This window comes from Schistocerca americana, chromosome 4, assembly GCF_021461395.2.
Source record: "Schistocerca americana isolate TAMUIC-IGC-003095 chromosome 4, iqSchAmer2.1, whole genome shotgun sequence".
In the NCBI taxonomy this organism is placed as follows: Eukaryota; Metazoa; Arthropoda; class Insecta; order Orthoptera; family Acrididae; genus Schistocerca; species Schistocerca americana.
In genome coordinates this window covers 366,165,150-366,184,780 of record NC_060122.1, presented here as the reverse complement: position 1 = coordinate 366,184,780, position 19,631 = coordinate 366,165,150, and the positions used below count along the sequence as shown (strand labels likewise).

The following is a 19,631-nucleotide window of genomic DNA, read 5'->3' as shown; positions in this document are numbered from 1 at the left end:
CGTATATGTCATGTGAGATCGGGAACTTCTTATAGTTGCCACTCGAAGGGGATTAGTTCGTGGACACAGGGAGAAATATTGAAAAATTGTCAGTATTCTAAATTGTACGAGTATAACTCAACGAGAAAGAGTTGTGAAACCATGTAATGCTTATCATTTTTTTTACAGATATTTTGGGAAAATTTTGATGTATGAACCACGGCTTTTGGTCTCTCACTTGTTGTGAATTTTTTGTCTTTCGAGTGAAACAAAGCATGTTAATTATTTATATACAGCATTGGTACACACATCTCAAAATAAAAACAAAGTAGAAACTTCATTTATTACCGGAAGTTCTTTACACTATTATCTTTAAAGTAGACGTGTAAATATACTGCAGTCATAAATTATGTTTCAAAAATTTTTATGTCTCTCAAGACTAGTAATTAACTGATACATTTCCTTTAAAAATGTCTTTAATTTTAAAATTGAAGTCATAAGAACAGCGTACACTTTCGTTAAGTATGTTTCAAGACAGTATACAAAACTTCAGTCCTCTATGTTGACTAGTTTTTAGCAAATGTGTACCAGAACGACAAAAAAGTGAACTGTGAAATTCAAGGTAAACTTAAGACTTGTTTTTCTGCCTACCCTGTATATCAATTATGCATCCCAGACCCACATTTATCTGGGCTCTGATATTGTTGTCCCTCCACTTTCTTTTTCAAACTACTTCTGCTTCGTTTGTTTCTTTGTTGGCTTACAATACCGATTTCTCTGATTCTGAGAGTCCCCTGCGATCAATGGCAATGAAAGTTCTTTGTTTATGTAGTCCACTAGGCACTCCCATTAATTCTATGACCTTGAAGCCGGACATTCCACCATCACTGAAACATAGCAGAGCATTCAGCACATACATTTTTAAAGTATTTAGTCCCACAAGAACAGTTTTTCGTATCCGTTCCCATATACAACTGTTAAGATACTCATCTGGTAATTGGCTCCTTCCATATAATTACTTCTCCAGTAGTCCTGTGTCAGTAACACATTAAAGACTAAAAAGTAATGAAAAAGAAAAAAGTGAAAACAAAATTATGTTTTTAACAGAGTTGTCTGAATGACATGGTTCACTAAGACATTAAAGACTAAAATGTAATAAAAGAAAATAAGTGACAGCAAAATGATGTTGTTAATAGATCTGTCTAACATGGCAGTGTAGTTATGTGCGCAGACACTTTAAATACCTTTAATTTCGGGGCTGTCTTCGGTACAATTTCCTCGAAGTAAATTTTGTGTTCTTAAGAAAATCAGAGAGAGATTTCTAAGAAAAAAATAAAAAATCGATTTTTTGAGGCTTATTTACGTACTAGTCCCCGTAAACATTGTATTCTGAGACAATACTAGGTCTTCTATCATGAAAATCAATCTAAACTTGTATGTGTCACAGGTTTCGCACATGCCCAGTTAAGCAATGGTATTTCTGTGAAAACAACGCTGTAATTAGAAAGCGATAGATGCGTGGTAGCTGCTGTTCGTAGAACCAGTTATATCCGAAAATACATAAGCTAAATCATCTGGACATGGACTGAAATGAAAGAATCCTTCTAACGTCTCGCGGTCGTCTCGATCATTGGACGGAAGTGACAAAGATTGTGGTTTAACATCCCAATCACGTCGAGGTCATTGGAGATGGAGTACAAGCTTAGAGTTTTTCGAGGATGGCAAAGGAAATCGACAGTGCCCTTTCGAAGGAACCATACTGGTACTTGCCTGGAGAGATTCAGGGAAGCCAAAGAAAACTGGAATATGGATGGTCGGACGCGGATTTGAACCGTCTATCTCCCGGATGTGTCTTAACCATTGCGCCACCTCGCTCGTAGGGCATTCGAGGTGATCCAATAGAGAAGTCTGACTACGAGGAAAAAAACTGCAAAATTATGCTTAAAAATGTTGAAGGGAAAAGTCATGATGCCTCAAGGAGGATTTGTTTCCTGCTCACCTGGAAAAGGTGTTAATAATTGGAGGGTGTATGCAGATATCTTTATCACGCAGCTTGTTTTCATTAAACAGGAGTCGGGCCCGGTGATTCAGTGATTTATTGTGCCCTTGCGCAGGGATAGTGTCGCGTTTGGACTACGGACATTTTTCAGTCTGCAATTATACACCTCCCAATCGTGAGAGGAGTCGTCTGGAACGACATCTTGTTCGCATTCCACATTAAGCTGTTGGTCCCGTCTCCCCGGTTGGATGACTGACGTGCAGATGGTGGACCTCAAGAATTGCGTGCTTAAACATAAATGCAGATGCTAACCAAGCCTGCAGGCCACACTATTGTATTTGAACCCGAGGGTCACCTGTGCATTGTAATAATGACGACGAAAGTGCCAGACGTCGTCACAACGTTACTCTGTGTAGTTGCAAGTGTGTTATGTGGGAGCCCAGTGCATTCGAACATTGCCAGATGATTGGTGGTCTTACGATGAGTGCTTCCGTAACTGGTCTGTCAACAGAGTTTTATACCGCTTACAGGGAAAGTGGGAAAAGCATCATCCGCTGTGTTACAAAGCGAACGAAAGTGTGCCATTGTGACAGAAAGTCATTGATGAGAATTGTGACGAAAATAAGAGGGCGACAGCTGAAAACGTCAGTACAGAAGCGGACGTCACACTCGCAAATCCCGTCAGCACCAAAACAACACGAAACAAATTTCAGGGCGAGACGGACTCCCAAAGCCACTCATCGTTGATTTCAACATCCGTAACAGGGAAACGTGGTGTCGAAGCCATAAACTCTGGACTATGGAGGAATGAAAGAATGTCATTTAGTCAGATGAGTCTTATTCACGCTCTTTCTAATTGGTGGCCGAAGTCTCATCCCAAGACTGAAGTATGGCTGGGTTTCGATGTCGATCTCAGCAGCCATATCGTGGCATTCCATGGGCCCCAAGCTTATTCTGCAAGGTCAAACTAATGGAAAAGATTATGTGATCATTTTGGCTCATCAGGTCCGTACCATGGTACAATCTTTGTTTCCCAAAGGTGATGCTGTGTTCGAAGACAACAGTCCCCAGGCTTACTGAGTTCGTATCGTCCGAGAATGATATTGTGAGCACAAAGATGAATTGTTGCACCTCCCTTGGACACCACAACCAGCAGATAGTAATGTTGTTGAGTCTTTGTGTTCTACGTTGGTGAGAAGAGTGCATGATTACTGTCCACCTCCATTATCGTTACCTAAACTGGTACTATGTTGCAGAAAGAATGATATAAGAGTCCCTTGAAACCTATACATGACCTGTTTTTATCCATCCCGAGACGACTGGAGCTGTTTTGAATGCCAGATAGTTTCCTACAGCGGTTTCCTACACTGTGTTAAGCATGGTAGTGTGTTTCCTTTTGGTGTTTCCATACTTTGTCCAACCCCGGTATATTAGGGACACGAATGTCGCCTAAGTAGCGGCGAACTGAAATTATTAGTGATCATAAAACTGAAAAAGTAACGATAAAACCTATATTTGACATTTACCACTTCACAGCCAACTAGTCGCGACTGGAGCAGGAAAAGGGGCAAGTGGTAGTGACACACAAAGTATACTCAGCCACACACCGCAGCATGGCGTAGAATCTTATCACTAAATATTCTGTTTGGTGTACTACATAGTGGTATCACTTCTGGACGCTAGCCAGTTGTTCCTTGACGATCGTTCAATACGTCGGAAAGCAGTTCGAAAGAAGCCAGTATGTCTGTTTTTCAACCTTAAACAGTAATCTGAAAGCTGTCCTCTCACTGATGAGGGTATACGTCTCACAGTGGGGAAGCGACATTCAAACGAAAATATTCGACGTATAGTTAATATGTGAAGAGGTCGGTGGAGAAAGCACGAACGCACGAGTGAGCCATTTGGAATTAATTCGCGGATTTTTTGGTTAGGGGAGTGATACAGTGTAGTAGCCTATTCCCAGTGTTATTTAATCTGTACTTTGAACAAGCAGTAAGAGAAAGCAAAGACAATTTTGGAGTAGAAATTAAAGTTAGATGAAGAGAAATAAAAATGTTGTTTGCCGACGACACCGTATTTCTGTCAGAGATAGAGAATGACATGGTAGAGCAGTTGAATGGAATAGACTACGTCATGAAATAAGGTTGTAAGCTGGGCATCAACGAAAGTAAAACAAGGCTAATGGAAAGTGGTCAGATTAAATCAGGTGACACTGAGGAAATTAGATGAGCAAAAGAGACACTAAAAGTGGTAGATGAAGTTCGCTGTTTGGGCAGCAAGATAATTAATGATGGCGAAAGTAGAGAGAATAGAAAACGTAGACCAGCAATGAAAGAAAAGCGTTTCTAAAAAAAAGAAATTTTTTAATATGCAATATTAAGTGTCGGGAAGTCTTTTCTGAAGGTATTTGAAGTGTTGCCATGTATAGAAGTGGAATATGAATGATAAATAGTCTAGATAAGACGAAAACAAAGGCTTCGAAATGTGTTCCGACGGAGGAATGCTGAAGATTAGATGCTTATGTCTTGTACCTAATGAGAGGCTACTGAACAGAATTGAGCAGATAAGAAATTTATCGCACAACTTTACTAAAAGAAGCCATCGGTTGATACGAAGCATTCCGAGACATCAAGGGATCACCAGTTTAGTGTTGGCAATAGAACTGTGAGTTAAAAATCGTAGAAGGATACCGGGAGATAAACACAGTAAGCAAACTCAGGACGATGTAGGTTCTATGTAGGTACTCAGAGATGAAGAGGTTTGCAGAGAATAGAGTAGCATGGAGAGCTGCATCAAACTAGCCTAGATACTGACAACCACAACAACACGTTGGCTACATTCTAAGACAAGAATATAAGTGTAGTAGGACAAAACAATTTCTCTAGTTGGCATTTTTACGGCACAAATTGAAATATTTGTTACCGGCAGATGGCTCGAAAAAGTAAGAGCTATGTTATCAGATTAATCCTTGGGAAATCGGAGGTTAGTACTTTGTTGCGCGGACTACTTGGTATTTGTAGCAACAGGCATAATGAGTGGAATGGGACGGTCAGGGTAAGTACTAGCAACAACCTGCCCCGCTTCCTAGGCGTATAAAATAAGAGAGAAATGATTAATGTATCACTCGTTTACGATTTTAATAGATTCTTGTAGATATTCAAGAGAAATGGAGGCTACAGAACTTTAACAGTCTTTCTCGAAAATTACAGATCAGAGTTTGGGGGCAACGGATACTTCGATTAAAGCACTCTGAGAACATATACTTACACATTTGTCATTGCTATACTGGTATATTAGGACGATGCCAGCGCGTCTCTAAATCAGTGCTTTCTCTATTGACATACCTGCTTGATAAGGACACTGACGTATTCAAGAAATCCGTCTATAAATATTTCACCATTGTAACAGTCCACAGTAATCCACATAGACTTGTCCGAATGAATCCGCGACATTCTGGTGTGAGTATTCTCAGTGTCGTATGAACGATGGAGTACTACGAAGCACCACTCATTTCTTTGCTAAAAGTCCAAAACTATACAGAATGATACCGCCGACCTGCTTAGAAAATGTAACTGAACTAAGCCAGATATTTGTTTAGTCCGCACGCAAGTCTATTTACACGTTTCGTATAAAACTGTCTGACATTCTCTGAGTCAAATACTTACCTATCTCAACTTGATAAAAGTGATATCCAAGTAGCAGAAAGAGTACAAATCATGCATAAAGTTCATCAGCACCCCATAATAGTAATACTAATAATAATGATAATAGCAAAAGAGAAAAGGCACCATGAATATAGTTCACCAGACACCTTCCTTCGTATTACAGATAAGATACTCTCACTGTAAGAGAAAATGAAAAGTGCAAGATTTGCAAAACCAGTCGATGAAGCAAACCTCTTTATTTGATCGGATATACAATAACGAACAAAGTTGGGCACGTCACAGACACATGCCGATCGCAGCACCGGGTACAGTAATTCAGTTGCATCATTATGGTGTGCACCCAAATGTGTTTCTATTTTTGGATGGGGCATGGCCTTCCCTATTGTCGAGCACCCAAACCCTTTACTTTCTTCTACCTCCCCTGAATCCTTCATACCAGTCCGTTGCGTCCTTGCTGACTGTACTTCGCAGGGTCTTGTAGAACGAATTTTCCTTATCTATTGATCAAATTTGAATTGAACCCGATGAAACTGTGGCACGAAGGCCGCCACTAACGTAACATACGTACCGCGCCACAGTTGGTCCCTTTCAGATAGAACCTGGTGTATCTAGCCACCGTTACACAATGCGTCTTGAAGAATAGTGCATATTAACTTTGCTTTGAAATATTAGCATAAATTGTTAAACCAGTATCCCTATTATTCGTCCTCACTCCCTTTGATCACGTCTAGAATTTCATCGAAGTAGCTGTGTGAGCCTTGATACTAGCTCCGACCTATGTACATATATCACTTATGGCTTAGCCGTTGTGATTGAGGAGGGCGCCACAATGTTTCAGGTAATTTAGATTAGATTAGATTAGTTTTTGTTCCATAGATCCGTGTTGAGGAGATCCTCGTGGATGTGGAACATGTCACTTTTTTTTAAAGCTGAAATAACAATACTAATAGTATGAATATATACAACACATCATTTGTTTCTATTAAAAAATTCGTCAATGGAGTAGAAGGAGTTGGCCACTAGTTAGTCTTTCAGGCTCCTTTTAAACTGATCTTTATTTGTAACTAAATTTTTTATGTATGCTGGCAAATTATTGAAGATGAGTGTTCCTGAGTAGTGGACCCCTTTTTGAACTAAAGTAAGTGCTTTTAAGTCCTTGTGCAGATCATTTTTGTTCCTGGTATTGTACGTATCAACTGAGCTGTTTGTTGGAAAAAGAGATATATTATTTAGGACAAATTTCATTAAGGAGTAAATGCACTGAGAGGCAGTAGTTAGTATACCCAGTTCTTTGAAGAGGTTTCTACAAGACGCCCGTGAGTTTACTCCACAAATAATACGTATTACACGCTTTTGGACTTTTGTTTGACTTGAAGAGTTACCCCAAAATATTATACCATATGACATTGTGGAATGAAACTAGGCAATATATGCAAGCTTTTTCACTTTTTTGTCGCCTATGTCTGCTAACACTCGAATCGCAAATACAGATTTGTTTAGGCGTTTCTGCAGTTCTGTGGTGTGCTCCTCCCAACTGAATTTATTATCAAGTTGTAATCCTAGGAATTTAAGACTGTCAACCTCTTCTATCTGCTCTTCTTCGTACTTTATGCATATGCTGGGTGGAAATCTCTTACAGGTACTGAATTGCATATAGCGAGTCTTTTCGAAGTTTAAGGACTGTGAGTTGGTTTTAAACCATTTGTTAATATTCATGAAAATATCATTAGCAGATCTTTCTAGAACTACACTCGACATACTATTTATTGCAATACTTGTGTCATCTGCAAACAAAACGAACTCTGCTTCTGGCAGTGTAACTGATGAGAGATCATTAATGTACACAAGAAAAAGCAATGGCCCTAAGATGGATCCTTGTGGGACACCACACGTAATTTCTTCCCATTCGTTAGTTTCAACCTGAGACGCCTTTCCGCGTCGTCAGAGAGAAAGAAGTGCAATGTGCTACTAGACAGTGTCTGTGACTCTGTTTAAAATTTACTTCACGATGTTCCAAAGCCTGCTGCGGTGGCCGAGCGGTTCTAGGCGCTCAGTCTGGAACCGCGCGACAGCTACGGTCGCTGGTTCGAATCCTGCCTCAGGCATGGATGTGTGTGATTTACTTAGGTTAGTTAGGTTTAAGTAGTTGTAAGTTCTAGGGGACTGACGACCTCAGATGTTACGTCCCTTAGTCCTCAGAGCCATTTCAACCATTTGATGTTCCAAATTGATCCATTTTGTTATCAATGCGGCTTCTGTGTTATCGATTTTGATTCACAGACTTTTCAAAGACAAGTCAAAGGAGAACAAATAAATGTAAATCCCGAAGTTTACAGTTAAAGTAGAATCAAAATCTTGGATACTAAGGTGGCAAGTGTTTTGAGTCTTTAAGTAGGATTAATCATTCACATCTCGAAGATGTGTTACGTAGACCGTTTCAAGTGTGAAGCGCTGAGTAGGGTGAAGGTGCACGTAGATGCAGCGGCGTTCCTCAGACCTACCCTCCGTGACACGATACGTCACCACCCGCCTCGCTGTTTCCGTTGGACAGCTGCAAGCTTCCCGCCCAGAACATCCATTATTCACTCTTGCGCACTGGGCTGACGTCAAATCCTGAGTGCAGCAGCAGAAATTCATCCTCCCTCTCCCTTAACCCGTTCCCCCAAGAACTCCCTCTCTCTCACTCCCTCCCTCCCTCCCTCCCTCCCTCCCTCACTCTCTCTCTTTGTGTGTGTGTGTGTGTGTGTGTGTGTGTGTGTGTGTGTGTCGTTGGTATGTTTAAGGAGGTTATGACACCAGATTATACACACAGGAGACCCAGTTCCAATAATTATTGGCCGGCGGTTTGTGTGTGGAACTGGTGCCCAGTTACGTCCAATAGGTGTTCCATTGGGTTCAGATAAGGCAATCTTTTTGGCTTTGTAAGTCCATTATCATGCTCCGCAGATCACTGTTGTATCATGCTGACTTTATGACACAAATAGTTATACTACTAGGAGATATCACCTTCGCCAGGAAAGACATCATGCATGACGGGATGCATGTGGTCCTCAATAATATTCACGTAGTAGACAACTTTGTACGACTTAAGAGCAGGAAGGCAGAAGCAATAGATAACATTCCATAGAAATTCCTAAGATCAATGATGCAAGTGGCAACTGAACGCTTATTCCCATTGGTGTGTGGAATTTGTGAGATTGGCGACATACATGTACCACCAGACTTCCGGATAAACATCATCCACACAATTCCGAAGATAGAAAGAGCCAACAAGTGCTTGAATTGACGCATAATTATACTTAACAGCTCATGTGTCCAAGAATAATATACAGTAGAATGGAAAAGCAAATTGAGACTTTGGGAAAAGCGTCAGAGCGGCAGTTCTGGCGTTGTTGTTGATAATGGAAACAAGGTTGAAGACAAATCGAGGAGACACGTTCGTAGAATTCTTCGACCCCAGAGAAACGATCTACAATGTAAAAAGGGGCAAAAAATTCGAGTTAAAAGAAAGGGAAGTAAGCTAAAGACAAACCAGGGTAATTTACTGTATGTACAAGAGTAAAGAAGAATCAATGAGACAGGAAGATCAAGAACGAAATATTCAAATTTAAACCAGTATAAGACAGAAATGTAGTCTGCTGCCCCTTCTGTTCACTCTGTAGGTCGAGGAAGGAATGACAGAAACAAGAAAAGGTTTATGAGTTAGCTTAAAATTCAAACTGAATAGATCTCAGTGACAAATTCGCTGGTGACACTGCTGTCGTCAGTGAAAGTAAAGATGAATTACAATATAGTGAGTACAGAACGTGGATGGAGAGTAAATCGACGATGACGAAAGTGAAGAGAAATAGCAGAAATGAGAACACCGAGAAATTTAAGATGAGAATTGTGGATCACGAAGTAGACGAAGTTAATGAATTCTGCTACCTAGGCAGTAAAATTAACAATGACGGACGAACAAAGGACGACATAAACGGCAGAATTCCAATGTCAAAAAGGCATTCCGGATCAAGAGAAGTCATTTGTCAAACGTAGAACCCAATATGAGCAGAAAATTTCTGTGAATGTGATTTTGGAGCAAAGCATTGTGTAACAATGAAACATTGACTAAGGGAAAACCGGAGTAGGATTTGAGATGTGGTGCTACAGAAGATTGTTAAAAACTAAATGGACTGAGAAGGTAGGGAATCAAGACGGTGTCCGCAGAATCGGTGAGAAGAGAAACGCACGGATAATGTAGTGTTGGCAGAAGAGCCAACACCGTGTTACTAGTGGAGGCCGAAATGCACGCGTTTTAGCTCACGCGTGGGGAGGGAAGAACTATACTGACGTGAGGTCTGGAACATGACAAGGGATTAGAATTCAGAAAGCGGACGTAATTAGTTTCATACCTAACTTTAATCCATTAATGATGAACGTCGCTCTTGACGGTCATGATTCACAATATTATCTGTTCAGATTATAGTAACTGAATATGGCGCCTTGCTAGGTCGTAGCAAATGACGTAGCTGAAGGCTATGCTAAACTGTCGTCTCCGCAAATGAGAGCGTATGTAGACAGTGAACCATTGCTAGCAAAGTCGGCTGTACAACTGGGGCGAGTGCTAGTGAGTCTCTCTAGGCTAGACCTGTCGTGTGGCGGCGCTCGGTCTGCAATCACTGATAGTGGCGACACGCGGGTCCGACGTATACTAACGGACCGCGGCCGATTTAAAGGCTACCACCTAGCAAGTGCGGTTTCTGGCGGTGACACCACAGATAAACGCTGACACGACGACGGGATACTAGTAGCGGTAGAGGGTAAAAACTGTAAGCGAAGGCTGAGATCACAATTCATCCAGCAGTTAACTGAAGACGTAAGTTGCAAGAAAACGCAACTGTCGTTGTGCGATTACTGGGATTACTGCACGCTCCATGGAAGTCCAGGTGAATGTGCCCCATAGCATCATACCGCCCCACCTGGGTGCCTCTGTAGCCCAGCGCAATTTCGAAAAGCTGTTCGACTGAGAAGGCGGCATATCTGGAAAATACCACTGACATAACGTAACCTCAAACGTGATTCATCCAAGCAGGGCACACGTTTCCATTGAACCACTCTCCAATTTCGGTGATTACGTGACCACTGCAGTCGTGGCAGGTAACTTGGATAGACTGACAAGAGAACAAGCAGTCGCCTGCAGCAGAGTTCTACGTTCAAAACTGTGCGCTGAACATAGTACCCTGAAACACTTGTGTCTGCACCAGCTTCATATTCTGTCGTCAGATCCTGATTTGGAGAGCAGTCAAAGTCTCCGCCGACTTCCATGTTCTGTGATGAGGCGTGGACGTCCAACAATTTGTCACTTACTCTTGATTTCGCCGTTAGTTAATTACTTTCCACAGATACTCCCGCAAACAGCACACGAACAGCTTATCGCTTGTCCAGTTTCCAAGATGCCCTTTGGAAGTGCAATGCCATAACAATCCGCCTTTTGTCAAAGCCGCTAATCTCAGTGGCTTCGCCGATTTTTTACCCGTATTGTCGTCAGAAAGGTTTCCAGTTCATGTGTGCTACTCTTACATACTTGCCCTACAGCGTAAAGTGACCACAATGCCACCAGGCGGCGTTAAAGCTCACGGTGGGCAGTCGTAGTAATGTTTTCCATCATCAGACTGCATGAGTTTGTATGTTTTCTTAATGCTAATTTGGGCATGGCGCAAACCTCGATATTCCATTATTGACGCCTAAATTCAGTTTTCACTGGTATATCCGATCTTATGGCGACCAGCTGCCGCGAAATGTGGTGGTACTTGCTCAAATTTGAATAACAGCTAAATACCCAAACTGGTAACTATAGGCTTCTCGTTTTCCACATATGGTCTTACCAAGACTCTGTAAGTCCATGGAGCCTCCTCCCATCCACATGCTGTTATGCTGAACCTCAGACTCCCTCAGTCACACACACACACACACACACACACACACATATATATATATATATGATTGTACATAACGGGCCATAAAGGCCCATATCAGAAAGCAAAAGATATATTACAACCCAGAATAACACACTGTACAAAGATCAAGAACACAATCAGTGACCCAGTAAGGAGCATTGTCATGATCACAGTTGCAGGTATATCCGGCAGATGTTGTTCCACTTTCTTCTGTCCACTGCATCTCCCAGTGATGCTGTTGTTTCTACCTCCTGAAACATTCTCATCATCCTATATTTCCACCCAGTCCTTCGGCGACCTCTCAAGTCTTCCAGTCAGCTGTGTATTGAACACTCGGTTGGGGATAGATTCTCCAGCTCGTAAGACATGTCCCAACCACTACAGTAGTCGTCCACTGATGGTCCTACCAACGTCAGCTCTCCCAAAACGTTGGTACAAGTCTTCTTTTTGCCTCCTTTTCCATCTTCCCTTTTCTCTGTTGAATGTACACCCATAGATCTTTCTGAGAACTTTCCTTTCATATGCGCAAATGCGTTCTTAAAGTGTTTGTGAAGTCGCCCACGTCTCTTAGCCATATGACAGAACTGGTTTTACCAGTGACATGTAAAGTTTGATCTTGCTGTTTTGTGAGGCCAAGCGTGACTTGAATAAGTTATTGAGACTAAAGAAGGCACGATTACCAGTAACTATTCTCTGTTGAATCTCTTTCTCAACCTCAGTTTTATTGGACAGAATCGATCCCAGGTAATTAAATTTCTCTACTCATTCAAAATTGTGTCTATCTAGATTGATAGTGGTAGGGAAACCCTGTCGACGTGAGATGATCATATATATGTTTTTCTCGGCGTTGACAGCTAATCCCACTTTGCTCGCCTCTTTCGTGAACCTAGTGGTGTCAGACGCTATCTGATTAAGTGAGTCTCCCATAATCACCAAATTATCGGCAAAGGACAATATTGTGTCAGTTCAAATCATATCCATCTTCCAGTCATTACCAATTTCACGTCGTACCTTTTCCAATGCAATGTTGAATAGCACTGCGGACAAAGAATCTCCTTTTCTCAAAGCGCGTTGAACAGAGAAACGCTCTAACATTTTGTTTCCAAACCATTCTTGGCAGCTTGTATCTGTATAACATGCTTCAATCACATTGCTGTATTTTCTTGTGATGCCCAACTCCTGCATTATCCTCCATGATACTGTCCCATTAATGTTGTCATAAGCCTGTCGGAAATATATAAATATGAGGTATAATTGTCTATCAAATTCACAGTACTTTTCCATTACGTGTCGTAGCGTAAAAATATGATCTATGGCCGAGCGTACTGCCTAGAATCCTCATTGATATGGTCCTATAAGCTCTTGTACAGCAGGTTTCAGGCTACTAAGTAACAGGGAAATTAGAATTATATTAATACCTCCAGCTGCTGACGGGCTTTGATATATATCAACGGGGCAGGTGAAAATGTGTGCACCGGCCGGGACTCGAACCCGGGATCTTCTGCTTACATGGCAGACGCTCTATCCATCTGAGCCACCGAGGGCACAGATGAAAGTGCGACTGCAGGGTCTATCTCGCGCACGCCTCCCGCGAGACCCACATTCTTACCTTGTATGTTCACACACTACATTCGTAGTGTCCCACCGCAACGCACTCATTACTCGTGGAAGACATTGTTACCAAGTCTCGTAAGAGTTCGGGCAATATGTGTGCATCCGCACAGAAGAAGAAGTTCAAAGCCGGATTGCCAGAACAGACACCATATCCATATAAGTATAAAATAACGGGGAGGTTAAGACTTTATCACCTATCTCAAGCAGCGAGATTCCTCGATAATTGTCTACTTTTGTAGCATCTCCTTTTCTAATGGGCATACAGTTGCTCTCTTCCATTTAACCGGGATCTCCTCTGATGACTAGATTTTGACACAGTCTCCAGTAAAACTTCCCCTCCGTTTCTAACTAGTTCTGCACTAGTGCCACTATCACCTGGCTCTTTATTGTTTTTGAGTGACTCTACATTGCTCTCATCTCTTCTCTGTATTTAACTCCCATTCTTGTTCTACCCAACTTTCTGGAGTTTCTACATTTAGCAATTTTATGAAATGCTTTCCAAACTGATTTCCTTGCTCCAGAGGGTGTACGACATTCCCTCCTGCGTATGTTAGGATTAAAGTTTGCCGTTTATAATTGGCTCAAGCAACTTGAAAAATGAGTGCGCTGTTTTCTCCGATTCCTCAACTGCCACCAACAGTTTCTTCCCATATTCTCCTTTTTTCCTTGTAATAAGCCTGTCTGTCAGTTGTCTCACTTCTGAGCATATTGGTTGTGTATCTTCTGTCATGTGATTTAACCACTCTAATTTCTTCTCCATTCTACCTTTGTCGATTGGCATTCATCATCAAACCATGGTTAAGTTGTCGTCCCAGTTCTTCCTTTCCACTCTCGATAACCACTTCCTTCAAATGTGTCCATATTCCTTCTACATTATCCGGGGCCTCTGTTGACAGAAGCGACCCAGTTATTCTATCTTGGTACCGCTGTGTTACGTGCTAATTTGAAAGGTTGTCCTTATTATGACGAACTACTCCTTCTCTTTTCCTTTGCCATTTTATAGAGAGTTTTAGACAGATCTTCAAAACTACTAAAAAGTGATCTGAATTCATATCAGCACTAGAGTACATTCGTACTTGCTCCATGCATCCACAATGCCTTCCATCCACCAATGCATGATCAATCTGGTTTTTCGTCTTACCATTTGGTGATATCCATGTGGCTTTATGTCTCTCTTTCAGTGGGAAGTAGGTGCTACTAATGATCATTCTTCTAAGGTCAGCAAAATTTATCAACCAAACACCATTTTCGTTGGTCTAAACTATTCGGCCCAATTGTGGGACGATATTCATTTTCTTTCCTAATTTGTGCATTGAGATTATCCAGGACTAAAGGGATCGAATGTCGCGATAGTATGTCAATAGTGTCCTCCAACTCAGAGTAAAAGTTGTTCTTTACCTCATCATCTGTGTCCTCCGATAGTGCATGACAGTTAACAATGCAAATCTTGTATGGTGGTGCCTTCAGAATCATCGCGCAAATACGATCATTTATTGGGATCCATTTACTAACCGCTGAGAAAACCTTGTTGTGAACAGCAAATCCCACTCCAGAGGTCAAATCTGGCCATTCCTCATTGATGTTGAACAATGTGTAGTGATCTCCAACCTTCATGATTCCTTGGGGGATTCTTTTCTAGCTGCTACAAGGCACTTATAGTTGCCTAGTACTGTGTCCAACTGCTTCATTCCTCGTGTCATGATTGATATAATATTCCAAGCTCCAATTCGCACACCAATCATTCCATTAAACATTCCATAGTTGTCAACATTTTGATCAGTCCGGTACTTTCGTTTGCCTTCTTGTTTAATCTTATAATTTAAGGCTGGTAGGTTAGCGTCAATCCGAGCCCAAATTCAGTAGAGGGGCTGCCATACACTATTCTGAGCCACCCAGTTTGTGATCAGAATAGCTTTCTCCTAGGTGAGTTTCCTTCACCACGGCTCAAAGAGTCGCACCTACCATTGGTGTCCCATGCCGTTGTCCATCATTGCATCTTCCGCTTTTAGGGATGATTTCTCAACCCAGGGCTATCTTAATGCCCCAATCTCTACCCGCTCATCCGCCTTCCAAGAAGCCAGTTAGCATGGAAGAGGAGGACTCCTTATCCCGGCAGTCACTCGGTGGCCAGAGTCTCGTCAGTTTACAGTAGGGTGCACCACGTGCAGGTGAGTATGGCATTTGGATGAGAATCCTCACCCCTAACGGGTAAATCCGACTGGTGGGTAAACTCGACAGCCCTCTAATTGTGAGAAACGGCAAAGCGGAGTAATTTAGCATTAGTGTTACCATATAGAGCATTCGAAATAACGAAAATATCACCTTGACATCTTTGCCGCAGTTGACATTTAGACACTGAAAAGACAGCAAGTGTGTTTTCGATTGTTACCATTTAATTTTTGTACAAATTGCATCACTAGATTTACCTTATTAAAAATAAATCTTACCCAAACAAACGTTAAGTGATTTTGTAGTGCATTTAGTGACCTGTTCAGTGTATGTATCATTTTTGTTGGAAATTTCGTGTAAATTGTTTCTATGTGTGTTAAATGAAAAATGGCATGGTGGGGTAAAGCAGACAGCTAAATCGTGGGGTACATCCGACCGCGTATTGTTTTATCGTTTATGTGTAAGGAATTATTTATTTATGGAAACAAAGTGAATTTTTGTTTATATTTAGGTTGGTTCAAATGGCTCTGAGCACTATGGGACTCAACTGCTGAGGTCATTAGTCCCCTAGAACTTAGAACTAGTTAAACCTAACTAACCTAAGGACATCACAAACATCCACGCCCGAGGCAGGATTCGAACCTGCGACCGTAGCGGTCTTGCGGTTCCAGACCGCAGCGCCTTTAACCGCACGGCCACTTCGGCCGGCTTTATTTTTAGGTAAATGGTACGAAATTACAAACTAAAAATGACAAAACGCAAACAAAACGATACTCGGCGAGCAGTTGATGCAACGCAAATGGGAATGTCTTTACGAGATTTCCCTTGTGAGTTTAACATTCCGAGATCGGCATTGCTGTTGCAACGCTGTGCAATGAAATCATCTTTTTTCAATTAAAATTTACATTCATTTAACTTTCAGTACATTTAGTACTCTAAACATTGTTACTTTTTTAAAGGTATTTTATTCATTTATGTAGAAAACATAATTACTGATAATTATTTCCCAAAAAAAAAACGATCATTTAGAACTATTTCTGTGCAAAGTCAGCCAAACAAATGGGGGGTCCAATTTACCCCACCATTTTTCAAATGGCAAAAATGGACGTTTCTTAAAATACGGATATCCCAACAACTATTTGTGGTATAACCAAAATAGAGAGAGAAAAAATGGTTCAAATGGCTCTGAGCACTATGGGACTCAACTGCTGAGGTCATTAGTCCCCTAGAACTTAGAACTAGTTAAACCTAACTAACCTAAGGACATCACAAACATTCATGCCCGAGGCAGGATTCGAACCTGCGACCGTAGCGGCCTTGCGGTTCCAGACTGCAGCGCCTTTAACCGCACGGCCACTTCGGCCGGCCATAGAGAGAGAGACCCCTTAATTATCTCGAGGCATAAGTTTGAAATTTCGCTCGAAGATGCTTACAAAATTCCTCTGTAGTGTTACAAATGTGTGGCACTCTGCGACGTCACCCACAAGTTTGACGACGCTTCAACATATGCGGAAAAAAGTCTGGGCTCCAGAAGTACACGTGACGTGTAAGTGGATTAATGATATTAATATAATCGGGTATTTAGTAACGCGGGTTAACGATGTCACATTGGCATCAATTTCCGAGGCAAGTTTTGCTGTTGACGTGGCACACTATGGAAAGTTCGTAAAACCCCCTCTCACCCACATTTCACCCTTTATTTTGACGCCACTGCGACGGAAGTCAGAACAGCTACGCCCAGCGTTGAAATCAGACACACAAAGTTCTCAGGAGGTGGCATAAAAGCCGCCAGTGAAACCAGCCATTTCGTTGGAGCGTTAATTCCCAAACATTTCGACACTATTGACACCCCCAGACATCCATCCCAACCCTTCTCAAAGTGCATTGTGGGGCTGCATCCCCAATGAACGTGCTGGAAAGACTTTGGAGAGCAGCGTGACTACCAACTTGCTCTTCTGTACACGCTTTTGGGCGTTCTCTTGCTTACTATTTGACGTAGCCACAACATTCGTAATGCATGTTCTTGATTTTGATTGCAGTCTAGCACGTAATAAAAGCTCTTGAACTTCGATAAAAATGTATTCATAAAAACAGGTTTCCAAATGCGAACGATATTTTAGTAACACTGTTACTAAATACATTACTTGCTAAAAATTAGTATGTTTTCAAAAAAATTTTCTTTTGTTCCGAAGCCTGTTTTGTTATTTTTTCCGTGCAGAAGGATCATACATGTATAATGTAGATTTCAATAATGATGATGCCCAGGAGTTAATAAGATTTAAATGCTTTTAAAGCAACGTATCAGCATCAGAGGCTATTATTGTTCCATGTCTGGAGCGGACAGCGTTAATTCTGTAGCAACATAGCTCACCGACAAGGAGTGGTCTGAGGGGCCTTGAGACGTCACGTCGTGCAGTGCTTAGGCCTGGCTAACTCAACACCTGCAACAGACAGCGGCTCCCGAACCACAGCTGTCTCCAGCATCCCTATTGTTCTCGGTTTTCAGACAAACTAAGCCAGGTGTTTGAAATTGCCGTTGCATAAAATTAATACATTTCTTTTTCCTCATATTATCCCATGTCCTTCACAAAAACTTGTACGTCATTCTAGTTTTCTGTAAGTTTGATTTTTGTGAAATGTAAATGCTTTACTTGTCGTAGATCGTACATTTTCTTCGTTTTTTAAATAGCCAAAAACGTAAACAACCCTTTCCTTCTTCTTAAATTACAGAGGTGTGTCGTGATATTGACTTTGTAGACATTATTTCAGCGTCTACGAGGATGAGAACCTGGATTTGTATTTAGAACACGAAGGGCTTAAATTCCCATCCGACCATCCAGTATTAGTTTGGTTAGTTAGTTGGCTAGTTACTTGTTCCACTTATCGAATTAACGATAAACTGTATGATATACATAACGTGTCAACAAGACACGTGGAACAGTTATACACGAACAAAAATGTATTTATATGGCTGCTTGATACCCATTTACTGGTTTTTTGGTGACTAATTATCTCTATTCAAATATTCTTTTGTCGTATAGAAGGAGATATGAGGACAAAGCTCTTTGATGAACATTATAAAACCATTCTGCTACATGTCGGACTTTTTATTTTCACAGGCATATGTCACCCTCCATGTACCCTAGTTAGATTCACTGTAGAGTATAGCAGACGATTTTTCCTTCTAGTCTTGTACCTACGAATACCTCTGTTAGTCTGAAACTCAGATGGTATTTTGATAACAAATTTCACAAGTGAAAGAATATGCTGTCAGTGTGTAATTATTGAAGTGATACCTAGGAGTTGCACGTATGGGAACAGCACACGTAATTACTTTCTTCTGAGCAACGAGCAGTTTTTGTGTAAGCTAGGTACCTCATAAGACATTAGTGAATGACAGTGTGCGAATTAAGTTCACTTACTGACTTTTACATCCCCAAAGTTAGCAGTTATTCTAATGGTAAAAGCAGCGGAATCTGAACGTTGTCGTAGTTGTGATGTATGTGTTTTCTTCAGATTAAGTTTTCATCATTAAGTACATCTTACAATTGTTTACCCTGTTAATTATCTCTTGTTGGTGTACTACATTAGTAGCAGATTGGTTACTTTTGATAGAGCAAAGCCGGCCGGAGTGGCCGAGCGGTTGTAGGCGCTTCAGTCTGGAGCCGCGCGACCGCTACGGTCGCAGGTTCGAATCCTGCCTCGGGAATGGATGTGTATGATGTCCTTCGGTTAGTTAGGTTTAAGTAGTTCTAAGTTCTAGGGGACTGATGACCTCAGATGTTAAGTCCCATAGTGCTTCTCATTGTAAAGCAGGTATAATTCTGCCTCCCGATTCAAATAAAGTTGCTGATCGTTAAAAGGAAGCAATCATAGTACTGGACCAATGGTTGAACCCTTGGAACTCCTATTATAATTCATTCACGTACAGATGATGTGACGTCACTCTTTGTATTACTCGAACAACCTAAGGTAACTTCCTGCTCTCTGTTTCTTAAATAAGACCTAAATCATACATTTGTTGAACTACGTATTCTATAAAAACTTAACTACTCTGATAGATAGTTGGTTATATTTTATGATTCAGTTATTTTACATGTGCTCAGTAAATGTTTAAATAGCTGGCTCAGTAGAATGGTACTTTCGAAATGCAAACTGTAACTGACTGACTTTCCATTTGCTACACAGTTTATAACAACCATTGAGTACAATACCGTCTCAGTTTTATAAAATGTCATAAGGACTGATGTTGGATGGTAGCCATTCACA

At 41.2% G+C, this 19,631-nt stretch overlaps 1 non-coding gene across 1 annotated transcript; it reads right to left on the bottom strand.

Annotated features, from left to right (window-relative positions):
• Positions 1-13,049: 13,049 nt before the first annotated feature.
• Positions 13,050-13,124, bottom strand: Trnat-ugu. The gene has a single exon. It is a non-coding gene; the product is annotated as a tRNA-Thr (tRNA).
• Positions 13,125-19,631: the final 6,507 nt, after the last annotated feature.